The sequence below is a fragment of the Phyllostomus hastatus genome, unplaced genomic scaffold (genome assembly GCF_019186645.2).
Source record: "Phyllostomus hastatus isolate PE091 unplaced genomic scaffold, TTU_PhHast_1.1 phas_contig_40, whole genome shotgun sequence".
In the NCBI taxonomy this organism is placed as follows: Eukaryota; Metazoa; Chordata; class Mammalia; order Chiroptera; family Phyllostomidae; genus Phyllostomus; species Phyllostomus hastatus.
Genome location: NW_025333872.1, coordinates 19620590 through 19643075, shown reverse-complemented (window position 1 = coordinate 19643075; position 22486 = coordinate 19620590). Strand labels below are relative to the sequence as shown.

At 38.5% G+C, this 22486-nt stretch overlaps 1 non-coding gene across 1 annotated transcript; it reads right to left on the bottom strand.

Annotated features, from left to right (window-relative positions):
- Positions 1-2130: 2130 nt before the first annotated feature.
- Positions 2131-2324, bottom strand: LOC123822357. The gene has a single exon (XR_006786315.1). It is a non-coding gene; the product is annotated as a U2 spliceosomal RNA (small nuclear RNA).
- Positions 2325-22486: the final 20162 nt, after the last annotated feature.

Here is a 22486-nt window from a genome sequence, read left to right as displayed (position 1 = left end):
AAATGGAGATCATAATACTACTTCTTCATATGGCTTTTTTAAAGCTCAAATGAATTAATTTCTATAAAGAGTTTAGAACACTGGGCAGCCTGGATTCAAGGAGAGGGGAAATAGATTCTTTTTCTCAATGGGGCATGACAAAGTCACACTGCAAAAGATCAGGTGGGATGGGATATGAGCCCATTTTTGAGATGCAATCTGACACACAGGAATGCTTAAGAAAAATTTTAGCAGTGGTTACCAGAGAGTGGATGAATACAAGGTATCAGATGGGATAAGAGGAAGAGGAGGGAGGAAATATATAACATTTTATACATTTAAAACAATTTGTGTAAGTCAATTAAACTGTTTCAATGAAGCCATAATTTTTTTTGAAAAGTAAAAGCAAATATTGATTAAATGGGCAAATTTTTCCTTGGGTCCATTGGTTGCATTATTCATGCTCCCTAATCTCCATGCCCAGAAAATACCTCACTGCATCTTAAGGCTTATGTTTCCCAACACTATGGGTGAAATTCCTCCAAGACGTCCTTGTATGGTTAGCCCACTCTTCAGAACCACACCACAATTCAAATATTGATATCAGTGTGTGTGCATCCTGATGCATTTGGGCTACTTCTTGTGTGTTGTAAGCTGAGGTGAGAACTTCAAAGTTTGTAACCATCTTCTTTATATATGTCATATATATTCTTTATAAATAATATATAATATATTATTTTTAGATACTATTAAAGTATCTATATGCTTAAACCAAATATATTAAAAAACACATTGCCATTGTGTGTTATTAATATCTGGAAAGACTGATCAACCTATTTGCTCTTTGCTCAGGCAAATTTTTGAAAAGATCCCCTCTTTGAATATTTATGATTTAATTATGCAGAACTCAGGGAAACACTAGCCTTCCTCTGCCCCCAAAACATATGAAACAAAACCTCAAATATAAAACCACAATAACCCTCACATTTTCTTTCAGGGAAACAGAGTAAGTAGCCGAGTCATGCTATCACTCCCTAGATAGTGCTAGCCTCCATCCTCCTAAAGCTATTTAAGCCTACTCAGTTCAAAAACCAAGGCTCCTAGGGGAGAGTGGAGAGTGCCTGTGAGTACATTGTGGGCCACCTTGGTCTCTTCAAGCCTGCCTCCCAAAGACCTGTTTTGATCCCAGTGCATGGTTACATCATATGTGTTGTTGTTTTTTTTAACCCTCATTCAAGGATATGGTTATTGATTTTAGAGAGAGAAGAAGGGAGAAACAGCAAGAGAGAGAAAGAAACATCAATCAGTTGCCTCCTATGTGAGCCACAACTGGAGATCAAACCCACAAACTAGGTATGTGCCCTGACCAGGGATTGAACCCACAGCATCTTTGTGTATGAAATGATGTTTCAACCAATTGAGTCACCTGGCCAGGGTTATATCACACATGTTATCTTGGTTGCTGGATTTCTGGTCCACTTCTTTTTTTAAATAAAAAATCCTCTCAACAGATTTCCTAAGTAAGCTATGGAGAAAAATAAGCAAGTAGAAAAATCAGGCTAAAATAAGCAGCTAGAGCATAATAGAGTATGTCATTCAAGATCCATCTCCAGCAAAAATCAGTTTACAGTAAAAGCCCACTTTGGCTCTTTTGATATTATTTGAAGACAACACATGTGCATTCCTGACTCAAGGGACATCATGTTATCCTTATTTCAGAGTATAATGAATTTGGTATATCAAATATTAATATAAACCTTCCACTTAAAGTAGCTTCCAAAATTATATACCATGTCAATTAGCATAGTGAGGAAGAGTTTTTTTGGTTTGTTTTTCTCTTTTTAAAACTCATTAAGGGTGCTCTCTGAAAGATAAGAAGGAAGGTCATTAATATATGCAAAGCATGACCAGTCACCAAGGAAAATGATCTCTATACATGGCTTAAGATAGTCCATGCTTTCTTTTGTAGTCATATCTAGCATAGCTGAGCTGCCATCTTTTCAATAGTATCTAATTTTTAAAATACTTTTTGTTTAAAAGTAATTCCATGTTCAATAACTGGGCCAATTCGAACTTTGCAGTGTAGAATAATTTTCCAATCTTCTCTGATAGGTGCATTCTGCCATGACAAACATGGCCCCCAGTGCTATCTTACAGCTACCCACAACATAACCACCTCCCAAATGAATCTAGGTGCTGAATAGCTTTTTAGGTACATACTGATGCAAGATCATGAAGTCCTAATAAGCTCTTACAGAATTTTTTCCCTTTTCCCTCTTTCTTCTTTTTTTTTAGGCTGATAAGAACAGATACACTTGATCTTAGCCAAAAGGCCAAGAAGCAATCTTTCTTCTTTAAAAAAAAAATAAGAAGTTCAAAGATAAAACCAAAAAAATGCCATCAAACTATTCTAGAAAAAGAACCATTTGTTGGGTCTAAATATTATTCCTCTCTACTATCCTCTTCACCTTGAGAATAGACTCTAAAAAATACAGGAGGAAAAAAATAAATAGGTTAACCAGGAGAAAGCCCATGCCTTGTCTGTTGTAATACAGTCTGATCACCCAAAGTGATTGATTTCTTAAAAGAATCCATATCTATGACTCCTACAGACATCCTGCCATCCTGCAGCCATCCACAAGGTAGATTGTACTCGTAAGGTCATTCACAGTGCTTGAATCCCTGTGATTCTCACAGGAAATCCAGAAGTTCTGTAGACTCATATTTCTTGTGGAGTAGGTGTTTTCAGCCCTTTTTTTCCTCAAAAAAATAAAAAAGACAGAAAGAAAGGAAAAAAGCTGCAAAACCAGAAGTGTTAAATAAGGATGATTTAACAATATCATGTATTTTTACATATCTCCAATACACTTGATTCCACTCTTAAATTAAAGTCAAGGTAAACTGTTTACCTTACAACAGGAGTGCCCAACTCATTTTCACCGGGCGCCACATCTGCCTTGCAGTTGCTTTAAAGGGCCAAATGTAATTTCAACTCGTTAACGGTTAAGGAGTTGTTACATTTATACAGCCCTAAAATATTTCAGCCCTTTGAAGGCAACCGTGAGGCTGATGTGGTCCCTGGTGAAAATGAGTTGGACACCCCTGCCCTACAATAATTAATCAACTTCTCTCCCTCCTCCTCTCTCTTTTTGAAAAAATATGTGGTAGCAAAAACTGAACACACTGGCTCTTAACCTAGTCAAAACAGAGATAATTCAAAGGGATCCCTGGTTATTTTTGACTGTTTAGTATAAAACACAAACCATTCTATGACTTCCCCACTCTCATCTAGAGCAGTCTTTCTTCTCCTCCACACCAGATTCTTTCTCCTCTGCCCCAAGAAACACAGTAATGCACTATTTCCTAATACTGTCCTAAAACCAGTGAAAGTAGTAAACAACAAGCTTGTATCACAACAGCTGCCTGATATATCTTCCTCCTTGACTGAAACAAGAAAAATAAACCAGAAATGGAGAAAAGTCAAAAATTCACTCACACAAAAATTATGCTAATTTTTCCCCATCTATCTTGATCTAACCTTTTTGATAACCACAACTCATAACTACCATTGTTACTAATACCACCACTGCTAAATATTGTTTAGCATAGAAAAACTAAAATTTTGTCCAATGCAATAAGCTCAGTTTAACTTAATAATCTAAGCTCTCTTTTCATGTTACACACTTTCATTTATATGACTCCAATAAATCTTTAATGTTCCATTCATCCCTCTCTTCCTCTTCAGGATGGCATTGGATTAATGAGGGAGGGGTGCTACATAAAACCTTCAAACCCCATTGCCCAACGTCTGATGGGAAATGAGGTTTGAAGGTAATCTCTGCAGAGCAACTGGTCTGGTCTTTTTGTGCTACTCAAGTCATTATTTGATCACATGCAGTTTTATTTTTTGGTGGGAGGTATGATTCACTGACTCTCATTACTGAAGTACTTGAACTGACCCATTTGCAGCCAGTCACATAGTATCAGAAAACTCCCACCTCTAGACACCATGACCTGCCACCCCTCTCTATACTTCCACAGCTCTCCTCAGAGCACAGAGATGTTTCCAGATGCCTTTAATAACCAGCCTATTTGAAACTAGTATGTTGAACATACCTAACATGACCAAAACACAACTTTTTTGGTAAAGGTTTTATTTATTTACTTTTTAGAGAGAAGAAAAGGGAAGGAGAAAGAGGAGAGACACATCGATCACTAGCTCATGCCCCCAACTGGGGACCTGGCCCACAACCCAAGCATATGCCCTGACTGGGAATTAAACTGGCAACCTTTTCCTTCAGAGGTTGGTGCTCAATCCACTGAGCCACACCACCAGGACAAAAACACAACTTTTTAAATCCCCCTTTCTTTGATATTTTTTAGATTAAGAATCTCTGCCCTGACTTAAGAGACACACTTACAAACAATCCTTCAGTAATTGCAACTCACAAAACATTATAATTTGGTAACTTAAGCTAGGGTATGTGATAAAAACTCAAACCATTACTTTAGCACCTCTCCTCCCTCTCACTGGGGCCTGAGCTAGCCACTTGCAATGGGGAAGGAGGGGCAGGGTCCTCCTCTACCCATGCTTAATCCTACTCCTCCTCCACCAGTTTAGTAAGCAAGATTTAGAACTTCTTCAAGGCTGGGTGTAGAGGGAGAAAGAATTAAGGGAAAGGGCACAGACGATGCAGCTACCATGGTTGTCTGGAGAGAGGCCTCCTACGGAGGGGTTTAATATTGACTTTTCCTCAAAGGGAATCTCATGAGCTCCTTGGAGATTGACGTCACTGAGAACCTCCATTTCTGCCCCTTTGACATGTGGACCACTGCCCTTCTGAAGCTCCTGACTTTCACAGAGGCTCCTTCAACTTAGGCTTTTACTATTAAAAGATACTTCATCCTCCTGGCTCTGAGCAAGCTTTTCTTTCCACATGGACCACCATGGAAAACTCTCATGCATCCCTTGTCCCAGTAAGCTCTAGAAGTGTTAGCCAGCTCTCACACTGCCACCTCTACCCTGCTGTCACAGACAGGCACAGTTCTCTGTGGGGCACAAGCAATGGGGATCACTTTCAAACTGAGTGTCCCACTGAAGCTTCCTGCCAAAAGGAGCTTGCTTGAAGTGAAGGAAATCGAAGTCCCCCCTCCACCAGACACACACACACACACACACATACATATTTTCTTCTCAACAACCTCCCTATGTCTACTTTCTCTACCTTTTTATAGTTTTAATATAAACCAGGGACCCCTAGATGAGAGAGCCATCAAATATAAAATTTGGTATTTTCCATTTCTTTTGTAAATTCAGTATCTGGTAATCTAGCACCTCACTTTGGAATTTCACATATAGTAATTTTACCTGTGTGAGTCTCAAAACTTGAGTGTTAACCTCCTGTTACACACCTGTTCTCCTCGACCTACTCCATCCCACTTGTGTTATGCTAAACTGTGGCCCTGAGCTGAAGAAGGCTGCTCCTCTCCCAAGTTCCTGCAGTCTTTCTAATAAGTCCAATATCTCTGAGCTGCTTCTAGAAACGATATGGCTGAAGCAAAATAAAGCCCCTCCACATCAAAGTTTAATGGGGGAAAGGGAATTAGACACGCTGTTGACTGACTTTCCCGCCTCCCTCTCTCTTTCTGAGCACGATCCACCAAGACTGGAAAGGGTGGACTTCCCCCTAGTTTTCTTTCTGAAGGGCTGTTACTCTCTTCTCATATCCTCTCATTGTGTCTGCCAGGCTTTGTCATCTGGGACAGCATCACATTGTTTCCTCCAGGAATACTGTAATAAGCAACAGACCCACGGAAACAAATGTCCTCTCTTACATGCATTGATTCTGTAATTGCCTGAAATTCTGCCCTTTTGAAAACATAAAGTTTTTTTCCCCTTTCTCATGGCTATAGTAAGAAATCTGATATCTATACTTCAGTCCAAATCTGGCTTATTAACAGAATCACATGATGAGAGGTTCAAAGTGTCAATTCCTGACCTCCCAAACTCCACTAATGATCATTGAATAAGAATTTTTGAGGGTGGGGCTGGAGAGCTTATGATTCTGATGGTTAGCCCTGTGTAGCAACCAATGTTTTCACCATTAGAATTGAAAAGTCCCAGCCCTGGCTGATGTGGTTCAGTTGGTTGGAGAGTTGTCCCATAACTTAAGTGCTGCTGGTTTGATTCCCGGTCATGGCACATGCCTCGAGTGCGGGTTCGAATTCCAGGTCTAGGCATGTACAGGAGGCAACCAATCAATACTTCTCTCTTGAATCAATGTCTCTCTCTCTCTTCCTCTCTCTCTAAGAAAAATGGAAAAATACCCTCAGGTGAAGATAGAAAAATTAAAAAGTCTCTATAGAAACTATAAACTACTTTACAAATAGAGAAATATTAGATATAGACATTAAGAATCCTCTGTAAGACTTTGCATTTTAATTTACCCCATATTTCCAGAATATGAAGATTCATGAACATTCCTAAAGTTTTGCTACTGATCAATAATCAATATAAGCCTATTAATTAAGCCTTAATTTTTGGAAAGTCAGACATGCTTCTATTGTGCAGTAGGTCACTCAGTATTTTTATAACAATAATTTGAATTGATTTTGGGGAGAAATTTTCCATTGCCTTTCCTTCATCTGTAGAAAGGTCATAGAATGCATTAATAGATTTTGACACAAATGTTTTAAAATGCTAAAGGAACAAAAGCTGAATAGCACTTTGTCAAACAATAAAAAAGATGTGATTCTCACACTACAAGAGAATTCAAAGTCTGCTTGATGTCCAAGGGATATATAACATGTGAGAGGAATACATCCAACCTTTTTAATGCCTAAGCCTCATAATATAAGACTCTTTTTTCAGAAAGAAGATAATGTTATTATCAAGAAGCTTTTGAGAATGAGAAAGAGTCTTCATTGTACCTATTCCCAAATACACTTGCTGATTTTACACAATGATATGAAAAGAGACTTTCAGGATATAAACTTAATAGACTTCTATATCAAGAAGTTGGAACTCCTGATGCTAGCCTCTTTTGTACAAATAAACTTGAATAGTTTGAATACATCTTAAAAATTCTTAAATCATAATCTGAAGATAGTTTTAACACCATTGTCCCTACAAGTAACATCAGGGGGCTTTTGGTGTTTCTCTAACATATAGCCACTGCTTCTACTACAGCTCATGCTCCAAAAATTAGAAGGCAGGCACAAACTATTTAGAGGAAAAAATGGAGAAAACAGGCAGTTGTGCATTTATTCCTGGATTAGGGGAAGCCATTGCTATCTTTCCCAGAGTTTTATGTGTTGTATCCTAAGCTTTGAGAAAGTGCTTACAAAGAAATTAATTTTAAACCTATAGTTATGTAGAAGGATGATCTCCAAATTTATGTAAGAAACAAGTCATTTTTGCAATCTAAAATCAAGGGGAAGTAATCAGAAGTTTTGTTTTAGATGTTCTCTCTCTCCAAAATAACATCCTCAATCTTTTTTATGCCAGTTTTTCTTGAACCAATCTTCTAAGGTCAATTACATTAGTAAATGTTTCAGCTCTTCAACATCTCAGAGCACTTGTAGCTGTATCTTCATTAGAACTCTCTTGCAGCTCACAAACTCAGTTCCAGGGTATTTTATTTTATCTGGACACATTAGATTTAACACTATACATTAGTAAATGCATACTTGAGTTAGCCTGTACTTTAAACAGCTTAATTGGAATGTAATTACTAGACTTTTTCTTCCCTAAATAGATGCTCTTGACAAGAATTCATACAGAGTAGCAAAGTTAAATGGGATGATTCTGAATAGTTGTCAGGAGTCATAGCCACTGTATTCAAGACCTAGCAGGACTTCGTGACTATGACACCGGTCTTTGTTTCATAACCATGACCATCAAATAAAATCAGATTCACCTTAAAAGGACAGTTTTTATTAAGCTATCAGCTCTATTACAATATTAAAAACAGTGGTCTCCAAGATGGTGTCCCTACTACCAGGGGGTACACCTGGCAATCCAAATGAGTTGAAAAGAAAATATTAACATTTCTATTTGCTTTATTTATAAAAAAGAAAATTAAGCTCTATCAACTTCCTAGCACTTGATTTTCAGACAAACAACCACATTCCAAACCATCCATGTTTCAGGTGGTCATCAGCACAAATGATATGAGGGATCTCGAAGGACAAGAATCACGTCCCCCGCAGAGGGGTTAGAACCAGTGCCACACCTGTCTGTCTGCTTGTGGTGCAGTGTGCGTAGTGGACTGAAGTGTGACCACTATGTAGAACTGTAGATTTTTCTGGTTTCAGTAACAGATTGAATATAATACTAATAATGTACACATGGGTGAACAATAAATATCAGAGCTGATCATTACACTCCTTACATGAACTTTTCCTCATAAAGTATAAAAACAATAATAATCTGGCCACCAAAACTAATTTGATTTTATCAAAAATTATTTGAAATACGGATTTATATTTACTATTTACAATTACCCCATCTTAACTCTATGTAGTGCCATAAACTATTAACAAATGATACGATCATTGATTCACAAGATGTTTTAAATAGTGTATTGATTGGTGTTCAACTTTGTCTTTACTTCTGTGTATGTTTTTTAATGCACACAATATTAGTGTAATGGTAAATCCATTTAATATATAAGCAAATAATATATATAAAAAGATGTTTGGGGAGTGCATACTAAAAATATTATAGCAACATATGTGTAACTAAAATAGTTTATAGATCAGTGGCCAGCAAAAATGGCAGAAGGAAAAAATATAGTAGAAAATAACAGGTAATTAACAAATAAGGTATATGTTATACACACATACATTGTTGGGATTTGTTTTTCCTGATTTCATACTTATTCTGAATACAAGCGTGCTTTAGGTTTTGGGAATACACATAAAGCAAAGAATAATAATTCATGCACTAAAGATTTCATTTAGAGCTGAAAATTCTAAATATCACTTTTTTCTTTTGTTCTACAACACATTTCTTCATTGCTCAATTTAGACAGAATAAGAAATTGCTCCTGAGAAATAAGAAAAACAGTAATTTGAGTGACAATACAATTAGGTTCTTCTATATGTTTCTGGTTTAAAGGAAGCCACAGTTATTTAATCCCAGATTAAAACATGCCTCGAGGGGCTAAGGAAGAAGTATTATCAGGAAAATACTTCGGCACCAGTTTACTGACCATGCTTGAAATTAAGGCCCAGCCCATGATTTCTGGGTGGGGTGGAGGAGTTGTCACTAACATTAGCACCTCGGAGGAAGGCTGAAATAACAGTTGCCATCACCTGTGGGAAGACAAAATGTTATGACTAAAATACCAAACACTTTAACTCTAGAAATAGCAAAAACTCCTGTGATTATAATGAAATCTAAAAACAAGACACCTGTGAGCCACTTACCACCTGATCAAATGTCTCATCCTTTTAGAGATGTTAAAATATTCTCAGTGAGTTGAACTTTTCACTTTACTATGAGTTTCCCTAAGGGTAAATCTTTAGTAGAAATAATTTGAGAACTTCCCTCGCATATGAAAGCTATCTTTTCTTGTCTCCTATAATTTTAAAAGGTATTTTAAAAATGTTCCTGGGATCAGATTTTATGTGGAACATGTCACGAGAGAGTGAATATTTATGATCAAATTGCTCTTCTAAAATGTATCATAAAATCGGGTTTATAGTAAATGTTCCTCAGACCATTAGCTGCCATAATTCTCTAGTCCTTTTCTTAGCTGTTTTATTAATAGTGTACAATCCTCATTACCACTAACTGTTACTTGTTAAATACGGACCCAGCCACCATAAGCCATTTTCTCTTCCTGCTGCCTGTTTTACAAGATACCTATAAATAGGCTCAAAACCCATCTGTCTGGGATCCTTGAGCAACCTCCCTCCTAGAAATAGGGGACAGGGGCTCCATGACCTCGTCTGGGCTTTTCCATGACCAGAACTTAGTAAGCCTCAAAACTCAACCTGGAATTATAACCCATTTGGTGACTTTAAAAATTAACTGATCTCCTGATAACTTGCTATGCAGAAGAAAAAAAAAAAGAAAATCACATTCGGAAAGAGCAAAGAAAGACTGCCAAAAGAAAGCCCAGAAACAAAAGAGAACTCCTTTCCTTTTTCCATTATTACTTTTGATGTCAGTATCACCTTATAAAGTCCGTTTAGTAAAACTGGCAGGAGAGGGTATGTTTCACCTTCAGGCTCTGTCATGTGCCATGGGGAGTAAATGGAGGTACCTTCTAGAAGTCTCTGGCAATCCCTGAGGAAATCTTTCTGCTTCCTCACTGAAGCCCAGCAGGGAAGGCTCATGGCAGTTCAGCTCAACCAGATTGCTTATGTGATGAGGATGGACAGCAGGAGAGTGAAACCATTCTGCAGAGTGGATAGCAAATAATCAAAGAGAAGATGGATTGTGGGAACTTCAAAGACTCGAGGGACACCATCTGAAGCAAAGCGACATTGATATCAACATCTAGGAAATGATAGAGGCAGATAAATTGCTCAGGCAAGAAAAAAGAGATGGGATGACCCAGTTTAAGCAAAAAGTAATTTGCTAATCACAAAGCAGAGACATAACACAATAGACTCCTCTCACCACTCACACACAGCAGGTAGAGCCATTATCCAGATCCAGCAGTAGACAGAAAAGGAGATCAACTCAAATGTGACTGGTGCTCAAACCACAGAGGGCTTCTTTGGAACGAGAGCTCACCCCAAAGAAAAATTGGCAGCCAGTGCCACCTGCAGAGGAAAGATATATCTTCTGCTGGCACTAGCTCTCCAAAGCTGACAGCCTGATATATTCTGTTGAATAAATCGAAAAACTTTCAAGTGGTCTAAAAAAGGTAGTCTGAAGTAGACTGCACTGCAGGGATCCAATCAAGTTAAGAATGTCAGGAGCCCATGGCAACATCCACACCAGGAAAAAGGCTTCTAAATTCAGTTAAGTGCAAATAAGAAAATATCATGGTGGTTTTGTTTCTTTGTGTGAGTATGTTTTAGATTTTTATTCAGGGTTTGTATGTTGTGATTTTTTTATAGACACAAAACTGCAAACTATTCTTTTCATATATGGAGAAAAGCCGGCACAGAAAGTACTTTTTCCTGGAGCACATTGCAGATATATTACTTTCTCCTTGAATTTTTTCTTCAGCTTTTTTGACACCACCTGAAACTCACTTTGCTGCCTCCAGGCTCTGCTCAAGCCCTGCCTTCTCCATGAATTCCTCCTGAATGAATCCAGCCCTCACTGATCTCTCCTGTCTCTCAACTAGTAATTTACTTATTGGTTGAACCATTCAATGTGGAGCTAAAGTAAATAGTCACGCTTAATGCTGGGGCTAGGAAATGCCCTGGCAGGTGATTTCATCATGCAAACATCACAGAGTGAACTTACACAAACCTAGATGGTATAGCCTGCTACACACCTAGGCTACAGTGTAGCCTGTAGTTCCTAGGCTACAAGCCTGTACACCATGTTACTGACTAAACACTGTAGGCAATTGTAACACAATGGTAAATATTTGTGTTACTCATGCTTATTATATCTAAACATACTAAACATATCTGAACACAGAAAATGTACAGTCAAAATATGAAATACGGGATAAACAATGGTATACCTATTTAGGGCACTTGGCATGAGTGGCGCATGTGGGATTGAAAATTCCTCTGGGTCAGTGAATGTGAGAGCCTAGGACATTACTGCACACTGCCATAGCCTTTGTAAACACTGTGCACTTAGGCTACACTATATTTACAAAAATATTTTCTTACTCTAACTTTTTAATGTTATAAACTTTAATTTGTTAACTTCTCAGTTCTTTTTTATAACACTTGGCTTAAAACAAATTTTACAGCTAAACAAAAATATTTTTTTCTTTATATCATTATTCCATAATCTTTTTCTAATTTTTTACTTTTTAAACTTTTCTGTTAAAAACTAAAACACAAACACACTTATTGACCTAAGTCTGCACAGGCTGAGAATCTTGAATATCACCGTCTTCCCCTCCACATCTTGCCCCACTGGAAGGTCAGGAACAGTCGCACACATGGAGCTGTCATCTCCTACGACAGCAATGCCTTTTTCTAGAATCCCTCCTGAAGGCCTGAGGCTCTTCCTGAGGAGGTGTCACCCTTTTCAGAAATATGTCCATGCTGGTTTGCTTGGTTTGTTTCCTTTTCTCATTATAGATTTGCTTATAAACAGATGAGGCACCATGAACATACCTCTCTATTAATGAAAACTTGGTTGTGGTCCAGGTTTTCAAACATTTTTAAGGAGCTTCTTGAGATCTGCAAAAGGTTTTTGCTTAACCCTCCACTTTGAACTTTCTTGGGGCTTGTTGTTCATTTTTTTCTCCTGTAGTTTCCTTTTTTCCTTGCCTCTTCTCTTCAGCCATGTGTTCCTGTGTCAGTTCCAACTACCCATCCACCAATCCTCAGGAACCACCTCCAGGGTTGCCGCAACCTGTGCCCAGGTGAAAGTCATTTGTCATCTCAACTTCAGCCTTGTAGACTTTTGCATCCTCTTTGTCCTTGGCAAATCCTTCCAAGTCATGGATGAACCTCTTAAGTGTCTTCTTCCAGATGTCATCATACCCTCCTTGGTGACATCACCCCAAGCCAGAGCAAGATTCTTGACGCAGTCACAGATGTTGTAATCCTTCCAGAACTGCACTGGTGTCTTCCTCAGTGGCAGCAATACTCTGGGAAGAGGTAGTAGGCCCAAAAAACTACCGTAACTCCTTCATCCATTAGTTGGATAAAGAAGTGGTATTTAAGGGGAGAAATCCCACTTTGATATTGAGATGAAGATACTAATAAAAGGAGGATGTCCAGAAGCATTATCAATAAGCAAAAGCCATGTTATTTTTCAAACAGTACTTCCTCAGTTTCCTGGCACAGCAATTCGGGAGGGCATCTTGCAAGAGGAGATGGGTCATCTATGACCTCCTACTCTCCCATAGCACACTGACAGTGTGTGCTTCTCACTATGCATGAAGGCCCCAGGGTTTCTTTGCCAGATCACAAAGGGTTTCAATTTGTAGCTGCAGCATTATTATCCCCAAGCAAGACTATCCTTGAAAACCTTGAAACTTGGCATTGACTTGGCCTCGTTATGGATACAAGTCCTTTCAGGCATCCATTTCCTGAATAGGGAGGTTTCATCTATATTGAACATGTGCTTTGGCAGGTAATTTTCCTCCACAAACAGTTTCTTCACCTGCCTTCACATCAGTGTTTGCAGACTCACCACTCACTTCCACATTAAATACTGAACAAAGATTCTTAAATTGTTTAAACCACCCAGAACTTATTATTATTATTATTATTGTTATTTTAAGCTAATGCTAAATGCTTACTGTGGGCTAAATGTTATGTGTATTTTTTATTTTAGTTATCACTCAATCACAAGTAAAATGTTATCACCCCATTTTATAGATAAGCAAACCACATCAGGATGTAAATAACTTGCCAAGATCACATCATTAGGAAATGGTAGAGTCACGAGTCAAACCCAGGTCTTTGAATCCGACAGTTACCTTTTCATATCATCACAGAATAGTTTAATTTACTGTGAGCTCCAGGTTTTACTATGCAGAGCTCATAGTAAATGAGTGCTAATCTTTTCATCCTTCTCCAATACCTATAAGGTAAAGTTCACATACTCCCCCATAGCATGTGAGTTCTTTCATCATCTGGCCCATTCTACCTCCCTAGCCTTGCCCTGGCTGCCCCTGCTGAAGCATTCAAACATTCTCAACTGTGGAGGGTCCTCGGAATAGAGTATGATCTTCCCCTCCTTCCTGCATTCCCACAGGCTATAGCTTCTGTTCAGAAAGTACTGCCTCTCCCCACAACCATCCTTCCCCCAGTCCTTTCCTCAGTCATCTTCAAGACCCAGATGAGCAATAACCCCTCAGGAACCTTCTCCTGGGCAGTTACATGCTTCTTCCTGTGCAAGCACCTAGTGTCATATGCAACTTATAGCAGATATGTCACAAAGATAGCAACTGACACACTGCTTTAATTATTCGTTTATTTGAAGTGAATTCATTCTTTGTTTATCTCTCTCTTCATAACTTGTGAATCCCTGGAAGGAAGGTTCTATATCTTGTTCATTGCATTTTTTAGTGCCCATCACATAATGGATATTTTATAAAAGTCGGATAAATGATTGGCTGGCTGGAAAAATAGATGGATGGTTTCTAGTTATTCGCCTATATTAATGCAACTCAAATTGTTCAAATAAATTTTCCAGTAGAAGAGACCTTCTGAAAAAATGAATTTTCTTAATCCTGGCTCATCTAGTGCCTCAATCTCTTTTTTTAAAACACACGTGTGTGCACACACGTACACATACACACACAAAAACACACAAGAAATTTCCTTAAAGGGAAAGTCTTGGTATAAGAAACATGCTAAGCATTCACCAGTCATTGATACTAATAAATATTTAAAAAACACTTAGCTGTAATAACTGCATTTATTGCTTACTATGAGCCTTATGTATCTCATACACAATGCCCTGTGACATATGATAACTATTCCCATTTTACCCATTATTCCCAGATGAGTGAACTGCCTCTCAGAGCACATGGGGACACATGGCTATGAAAAGGTCACACGAAGATCTGAAACCATGAACCCCTGGCCTGCAGTCAATGCTCTCACCCACTGTTCAACTTGAATCATCACAACAGGCAGCACTGTTCCATAGGGTGTGACTCTCTCTTCAACAACTACATGAACACAGTTTTAGTATTTTCTTGGGCATGTTAAAGGCAGGATTTAACCAACAGCTCCACCGTGAGTACAGCTAGAAAGCAGTAGCAGAACTGGTCAATACAAAAATTCATTTGATACCGCACAATTTACACTGCCCTGTTTGTAATTAGTTTAAAAAAGACAAGTTGCCAACAATAATCTGTAGTTATTTCTGCAATGAATATGAATAAGAAAGCAGTGTCTCCTTTTGGATTGTTTATTTCCAAACAATCCAAGAACACTCCTAGCATGTTAGAGAGCAGAATTCCCAGTGTATGTTGTCTTGACTGTTTCTAGTTTTAAGAAGAGATTTCTTTTCTGTTTCCTGCCCCCCTCACCACCAAAGAGAATGAAGAACACAAATGAATTGGAGCTTAGCTACACTGTGGAGGACCTTTGTATATAACTTGGTTTGCTCAGCTTTCTCACATAACTGCTTAGAATATTGACAAATACTAGAAGCTCAAAATGAGAAGAAACACATACACTTTGCCTTAAGAACTCTGTGGTAGGCAGCCTTCAAAGGGGCCCCCAAAGAGCCTGCCCTTGTTGTTTCATCCACAAGGGAATACAGAAGTCATAGTATGTAACTTACGGGGCTAAGTCATAAAAGAAGTTTTGGCTCCTCCATCTCTTTCTCCCTCTGTCACATTCCCTCCCTCACTCTGGGGGAAGCTAACTTCTGTGACACGAGGCTAGCCTCACTGCCTCTCAAGCAGTTCTACTGAAAGGCCAACACGGTGAGGAACTGAGGCCTTTTGAAAAGGATTAAAGAGGCTCTAAACTTGTCATTGTATTTATGGATTTTTACAGAACTTAGCTATAGAATGCCAAAGAAAATAAAGAATAATAAAATTTCTGTATTTTTTATTTTACTTCTCTATTTGAATATAAATTAACAACCAAAGTCTCAGTGCTTTAGGTGTTAAAAGACTTTTTTTCTAATAAAAACATGAAGCCAACAAAATTCAAAGAAGTACCTTATGTCTGTGTATGATACATTAGACAATGTGAATCTTTGTGAAAAGAAGACTGGATTTGAAAAGACTAGGATTTTACTAGCTCTTGGATTTTACCGAACACAAAAGTCTTGTCTTGAAGCATTTGAAAAGAAGCCACACCTGACTGAAAAGATCTCACTGAAATCACGTGTTCTGTTTTGTGACTTGGAACAGAAAAATGATAATGAAGCAGTGTCATTGTCAAATAATGTCCCTGACTCCATGAGCAGGTCAGGAATTACAGGCAGTTCTGCCATTTACCTACACCAGGTGAAATGATCCAGAACTCTTACCACAGCCAAAATCTTGGTTTCTTACATTAATATACACTGATTTGGTGAGGTTCTTCGAATATTGTAAAGGCTATCTTTTAAAAACATATTTATTTAGAAAATATCTGACTCAAAAAAATCAGGATAATCTTTCAGAAATGCTGAGCCACAAATCCAAGTTTCCTTCTTTGTTAAAGAAAGTAGCTCAATACATGATCACCAGAAATCACTGCTGCCAATGGCAACGTTCCCTGGCATCAAAGGCTCTGCCGACTCTCCTGAAAAAAAATGCCCAGTTTATCTCTCTGAGAATCATTCATATGAATAGCATCAAGGCCCCTACTACACAGAATTTCAATGGCATTCAAGAGGCCATCAGAACTGAATTTCAACCTCAGATAAGTCACTTTCTAGTTATATAATCTGAACAACTTCTCTAACCCCTCTGACTCTAGTTTCCCCATTATTAAAGTGATAATAATATCTATCTAAAAATGAATGCAAATGATCAAATATAATATGTAAATATGTCTAGCAATGTGCCTGGAAACATTTTCAGTTGATTTAAACTGATTGAAGGTCTTAAAACTTCTGTTATTCCTTCTCCTGAGGTTCCAACTATAAATTTTTCCAGTGATCTGAGAGGCTTTTCCCCTCAGGCTCATCACCACCACCTGCAGTGCTTCCAGGACTGGCAAAACAAGGGTTCTCCTAGACCGCCTGGCCAAGAGGGCCTCTTTTCCCAGGGTCAGCCTATTGGCTGCCCCAAAAAAGGAACCCTGACAGTGTGGCCTCTCTTGCCTCTCTGATATGGACACTATTGCCACCCACATCAGCTTCCAGCTGCTCTTTCAAAGCATGTAAGAAAGCCCACCCATTTAACAAGGCAGAATTTTCCTCTGAGCTATGTATAGCTGTCTCTTCTGGATGAGCAGGGCTGCTCCAGCTTACATCTGTCGTTTTAATTTTTATTCAGTTAGCACCCCACATCCATTAACCTAGCCATCCTCTTTGCATATGAATATTGGGTTAAGATAAAACAAGACCAATACAATCCTCAATTGAACCATTAATTTACTTTAGATTTCACAACTCACCATTTGACTAGTGAGTAATTCTATTATTTTTAACTAACATTCATTGAGTGTCTTACACTTCACCAAACACTTTCAAATATCTATTTGATCTTCACAAAAATCCTATGTGGTAGTTAAGACAGATATTATTGGTCTCACTCTTTTAGGATGGAGGACAAAAATTTAAATCAACTGGTTAAAGCTACTTGGCTAACCCATTGTCAAATAAGCTAGATCCTAGGTCTTGTGGTTTGAAATCCATGCCTTTCCCACTATAGTGTGTTGTCTCCTAGTGTCCCTGAGTACTATTTTTTATCTAACTGGTAATGAAAGTAAGCAAAACAAAAGGAAGCCTCTGAAATTAGCATCAGGGTATGGGTATTGAACCAAGTGATTAAAGAAAACAAAACTGCACCAAGAAATGCTTTCTTTAATTTGTATTAAAAATTTTACATTACTTATAAAAGCAAAAATATAAAGCCAAATTGTTTTTTCAGATTATAAAAATTACATATGGTAATTATAGAAAATACTGAAAATGTAAATAAGAAAATTAAAAATTACCCGGTGCTCCTTGGAGTGTGTTGGATATTTGTGGAGCTTTCTGAGCATGGGAATGATGGAAGGTGACATGATTTTAACTTATCCATGTAGCTGCTCTGTGGAGAGCAAAGAGCCCAAGAGACAGAAGAGAGAAAAGTTAGGGGCTGTTGCAGGTTCAGCAGAGAGGTAAGGGAGGCCTGGACCAGATGAAACCATTGTTGGTGCTGACATGTGGTGTCTGAAACTGGGTATACTGTGAAGGTACAGTTGATGGAGCAAATGTAGAATACGAGCAAAAGAGAGAAGTCAAGAACACCTCAGCATTTTGATGCAATAGGAAAGAGAAGGGGAGGAGTAGGTGTTGCAAATACCAGTCAAGAATTCTGTTTCAGATGTGTCATTGTTAAAGCATCTGTTGGTCATTCCTGTGGAGTATCTAGTGGCCAGTTAGTTGGGTGTATGAGCCTGGAAAGCAGAGGACAGTAGGGGCACAAGATAGAAATGTGGGCACATTATTATTATACCACACTGTCTCAGTGCACTAATGCAGCTTGAATTTTGTCTCAAACAGTAGCTATAAAATTCAAATAGCTGAATAATCAGCACAGTCACGTTAGTCATCTAAGGTCAATTTGAATCAACTTGTTTAAATTTAGTAAACTATGTGGCTGAAAATATTAAATGGAAAATACTACCTTTGAACAAGCTGGGTAGAGCCTATATGAAGATATTTACCTCCCCAATAATAATCTGTTCATTGATTATTACAGAAAATTTTCCCAAACATCATTTGTTCCCACTTGATTTGGTAGTTTTGTTTTTGTTTTGTTTTGCTTTGTTTTGTTTTGGAACTGAGTATAACCTAATTTCTTTGTATTTATAAGGTAGACACAGATGTTCAGATACATAAAACAGTTTTATTTTGAAATTACTCATTTTAAATAGCAGCAATTGCCTACTCTTTCACTGTCTGGTTTAATATTAATTCAAAAATAATTTCTGAATAGCAAAGTACTTTTATCCTTTTAAGCTTGCAGCAATCATGACCGAATCAAACAACTGCATGGGAAAGGGTATAAAGGAGTTGTGTTGTGTCTCAAACTGATCTGAAGACCATCAAGCAAACTTTGGATTGTAATTCAGCTTCCTATCCTATGCTGGTAAACATATGTTGGTCTGCATGAGACTTACAACTCTCATTCAAATTATTACATTCACCTTCTGAAACATAATACATATATACATAATTTTCACATGAGAAGCCAGGAAGCAAAAAAGATATAATAAAATTTGAAGAAATAACAAAAGGAAAAGCTTGAGAGAAGATAGACTCAAATGGGCAGTTTCAACATCGCCAATTAGAAATAACAACAGGGGTTCCCCAGCTGATGATGGTGGTAGAGAAGAAAGAACAGCAGTGATGCACAGCTGAAGGAAAAGAGAAAATTAAACACGCTTAAAGCCTAAAAAGATGCCTGCCCCTATGGACATCTGCACTCAACCAAGGTGAATGTTTGAAGAAATGACACGTTGCTGTTGTGGGTTAATAATTATCTCCCCAAACCTTATTGGTCTTTAATAGCATCAGGGTGTCATGAAGAGAGCAAACCAAATGGTGTAGAGAGGAGCATAAGAGGCCCAGGGAGAAACTGCCACACATAGCACAGTCTACTGACAGGCTAGGCCATCGATGATCCAGTACGGGGTTCGTAACAATTTTTTCCAATGTGCACTTTACAATAGGCACCATGCTAAGTGCTTTATATGTATCTCTTTATGTACTCCTCAAACAACCTTGGAGATAAGTTTCACCACTCTTTTACCACGACAGCAGCCAAGTCCCTGAGATTGTCTAAATCGTGGCTACAAAAGCAGTTGTACATAACACAATAGAGCTGCTTTAGGCAGACCTCTACTGGGTACCAGTGATAGAAAACCGCCCTGAACAAGCTTACAGGGGAAAAGAAAGTATATTTGACTCATATAAGCAAACTGGGTTCACAAGGGTTGACACAGCTGTTTCAGGGGCACTGGGACCTGGGCTGGGGAGTTGCAGGACTCTGCCACTCCTCCTGCCTCCCTCACTGTATTAGATCAGTTACCTCCTTCTTCAAAGTGGCTTCCTCCTCATGGTGAGAAATAGGGCTGCCAGCAGCTTCTAGCTCATGTCTCCCAACTTCAACACCCAAGAGAGATGCCCTCTTCCTAAACCTGGACCAGTTAATTGGCTGGTCTGCCTGACTACTTCAGCTGTTCACATCTCTAACCTCTGCATCACTCATGCAGAGGGAGCAGCACAGACAGGGCCCTGGGGGACCCTGGTGTGGGAGACCACCACAGATGGCACCCACTACACTGTCTTAAGAAATGGAATCACTTCCCAAACAAAGTCAAAGAAAAGAAGCAGATCATTAAAAGAAAAGAAATGGGAACTCACTATATAACTTCAGAAGTTTAGTTCCAGAACATTCGCAATAGACTAATTACTGGTTTGTCTGCATGATGTGACACCACAACACAGGAAAATAAAATGCAGTTGACCCCTGAACAACATGGGGGTGACAGGCATCAACCCCTCACAGTCAAAAGTCCACATACAAATTTTGAGCCCCCCAAAACTTACCTACTGATAGCCTACTGTTGACCGGAAGGCTTACAGATAGCAGAAACTGTCGATTAACACAGATTTTGCATGTTGTATGCATTATATACTGTATTCTTACAATAAAGTTAGCTAGAAAATATTAATAAAATCATTAGAAAGAGAAAAAAACATTTACAGTATTTATTGAAAAAAAAATATATATATATAAGTGGACATGCACAGTTCAAATCTGCATTGTTCAAGGGCCACTGTACTTAGGAATATTCAGATTTTCATTTGTCTTTACCTATGAAGCAACACTTCCATATATAATGTAATTCTTTCTGAAATATTAAGAAGGAGTGAGTAGAGGTTTTAACCTGTGGAGTTCCAGTCTTCTTTAAGAATTTGATTAAAGCTATGGACCACAGTCTGATGATAAAACTTACCTCTGAGTTTTAAATCCACCCAGCTTTGAGATGCTACAAACCACATTTCTGCTTTACCAGCTGACACCTGCTAAAGTCTACCTCTAGGGGACACTTCAGGGAGACTGTAAGACAAGAGGAGGAAGAAAGGTCTTGCTTTTTCCTTTCAACTTGAGGGTTCCTTAGGCACTGCCCAGCAATGTTTTTCCACCCATATAGGGAACTGTTCCAAGTGGCAGTGGGAAATGTAGCCCAGCCCCACTCAGAAAGGTCAGTGAGGACCGAGGTCCAGCATACAGGACCCACACCCACAGATAGGTTCTCCCATGAGGAATCAGGCCTGCATTGTACCTAGGCTGCTATGAGACTTGTTTTTGCTAAAACTCCCTCACCCTGGATTGAGGCAGCAAATGCTTACTGCATATCTCTAAAGTAATTTCCTAAAATCTGTGCTGAACCTTCCCAGAATGGAGTGTAACCAGTTCAACCACTTTTCCCCTTGATCTGTAACATCCTTCTCTTTGAGATAATTAACAACATTCTTTCCTCTGTTATCTGTAAAAGTTAATCACCTACAGCAAACCTGTGAATAGTAAATGAGGACCATCCTCAATGTAATGATGTAATGTACCCAGAAAATCAATAAAAGCCTGTCCAGGCAGGGGTCGGGGCCCTCTTTTTCACTTAGAGAGCAGCCATGCCATCCCTTTTTCTCCACAGGACTTCTGTAGTCCATGTGAATTTATTTGTTGCAGCCACAACACATGGACCCTGCTGGCCAAGGTCTGCATCACACCCAGCAGGGGCAGTTTGTTTCTGAAGGTGCAGTTGAGTCCAATGTAAAGAACCAACCTCGTGGTGTTCCCACTTAGAGACCCCAAACCAGCTGCCCGATGTTCCTGCTAAGAGTTCTGGGTCCCAGGGTCATGTCAGAAGAGGCTCCTCTGAGATATTAGTTTCAGGTCTATAGGGGCTTGTCCCCATATTTCTAAATTTTCATTACAATACCAGCCCTTTTCCTTTGTTTCTCCAGCTCTAGAAATAACAGCAGCTTCCTGCAATTGCTACCTCTGTGATAACTTAAAATTCTTTTTTGCCTTCTCTGTTTCCTTGTTAATAATTTACACTTAGTTAATAGTTCCTTATATTAAATTCTCTCTAGTAAAATAGCTGGTGTGATTTCTGTTTCCTAAATAGATAACTGTGGCCACATTCCCAGAAATATGCATAATATTATATATATATTCATACACTCCATAAAAATGTTGTGTTCATTGATACTAAAATTCATCTGCAGCCACTTATGAAATCTGTGAACCCAAGATTAAGAATGTAGGGGTCTGATTCAGGACATGTTCAGTAATGGTTCTTAGAAACCAATTTGAAAGTGCCTGTGTTCTAGGCTATTGCTCACTAAATCGTTCAAGCAGTTTTATAAGTAAATGCATTTACCTGTGTTGTGTGCTGTTTCCTGAAAAGTGGCCTTGGCATTTCAAGTGAGACATCACATTAGAAGACTACATATTCACCAGTGAAAAATGCTTAATAAATCATGTTCCTGAAGGGGAATTTCATGGTTTTGAGGAGCTTCTTTTTGATCACAGTTTATTCTCTGAATAACTTTAGAGAGCTGATTTTTTAAAAGTCTATTCTTGTAATGTTTTACAACCTTTATTTTGGCAGGTCTCAATGAATCAAGTTCTCTTTGTTTAAGTAGACTCAAGGTAAAAGCTGATATTAAGATCTAGAAAATTGTAGGGCTGGTGTCATGTGAGAAGTGTCATCTTTTTCC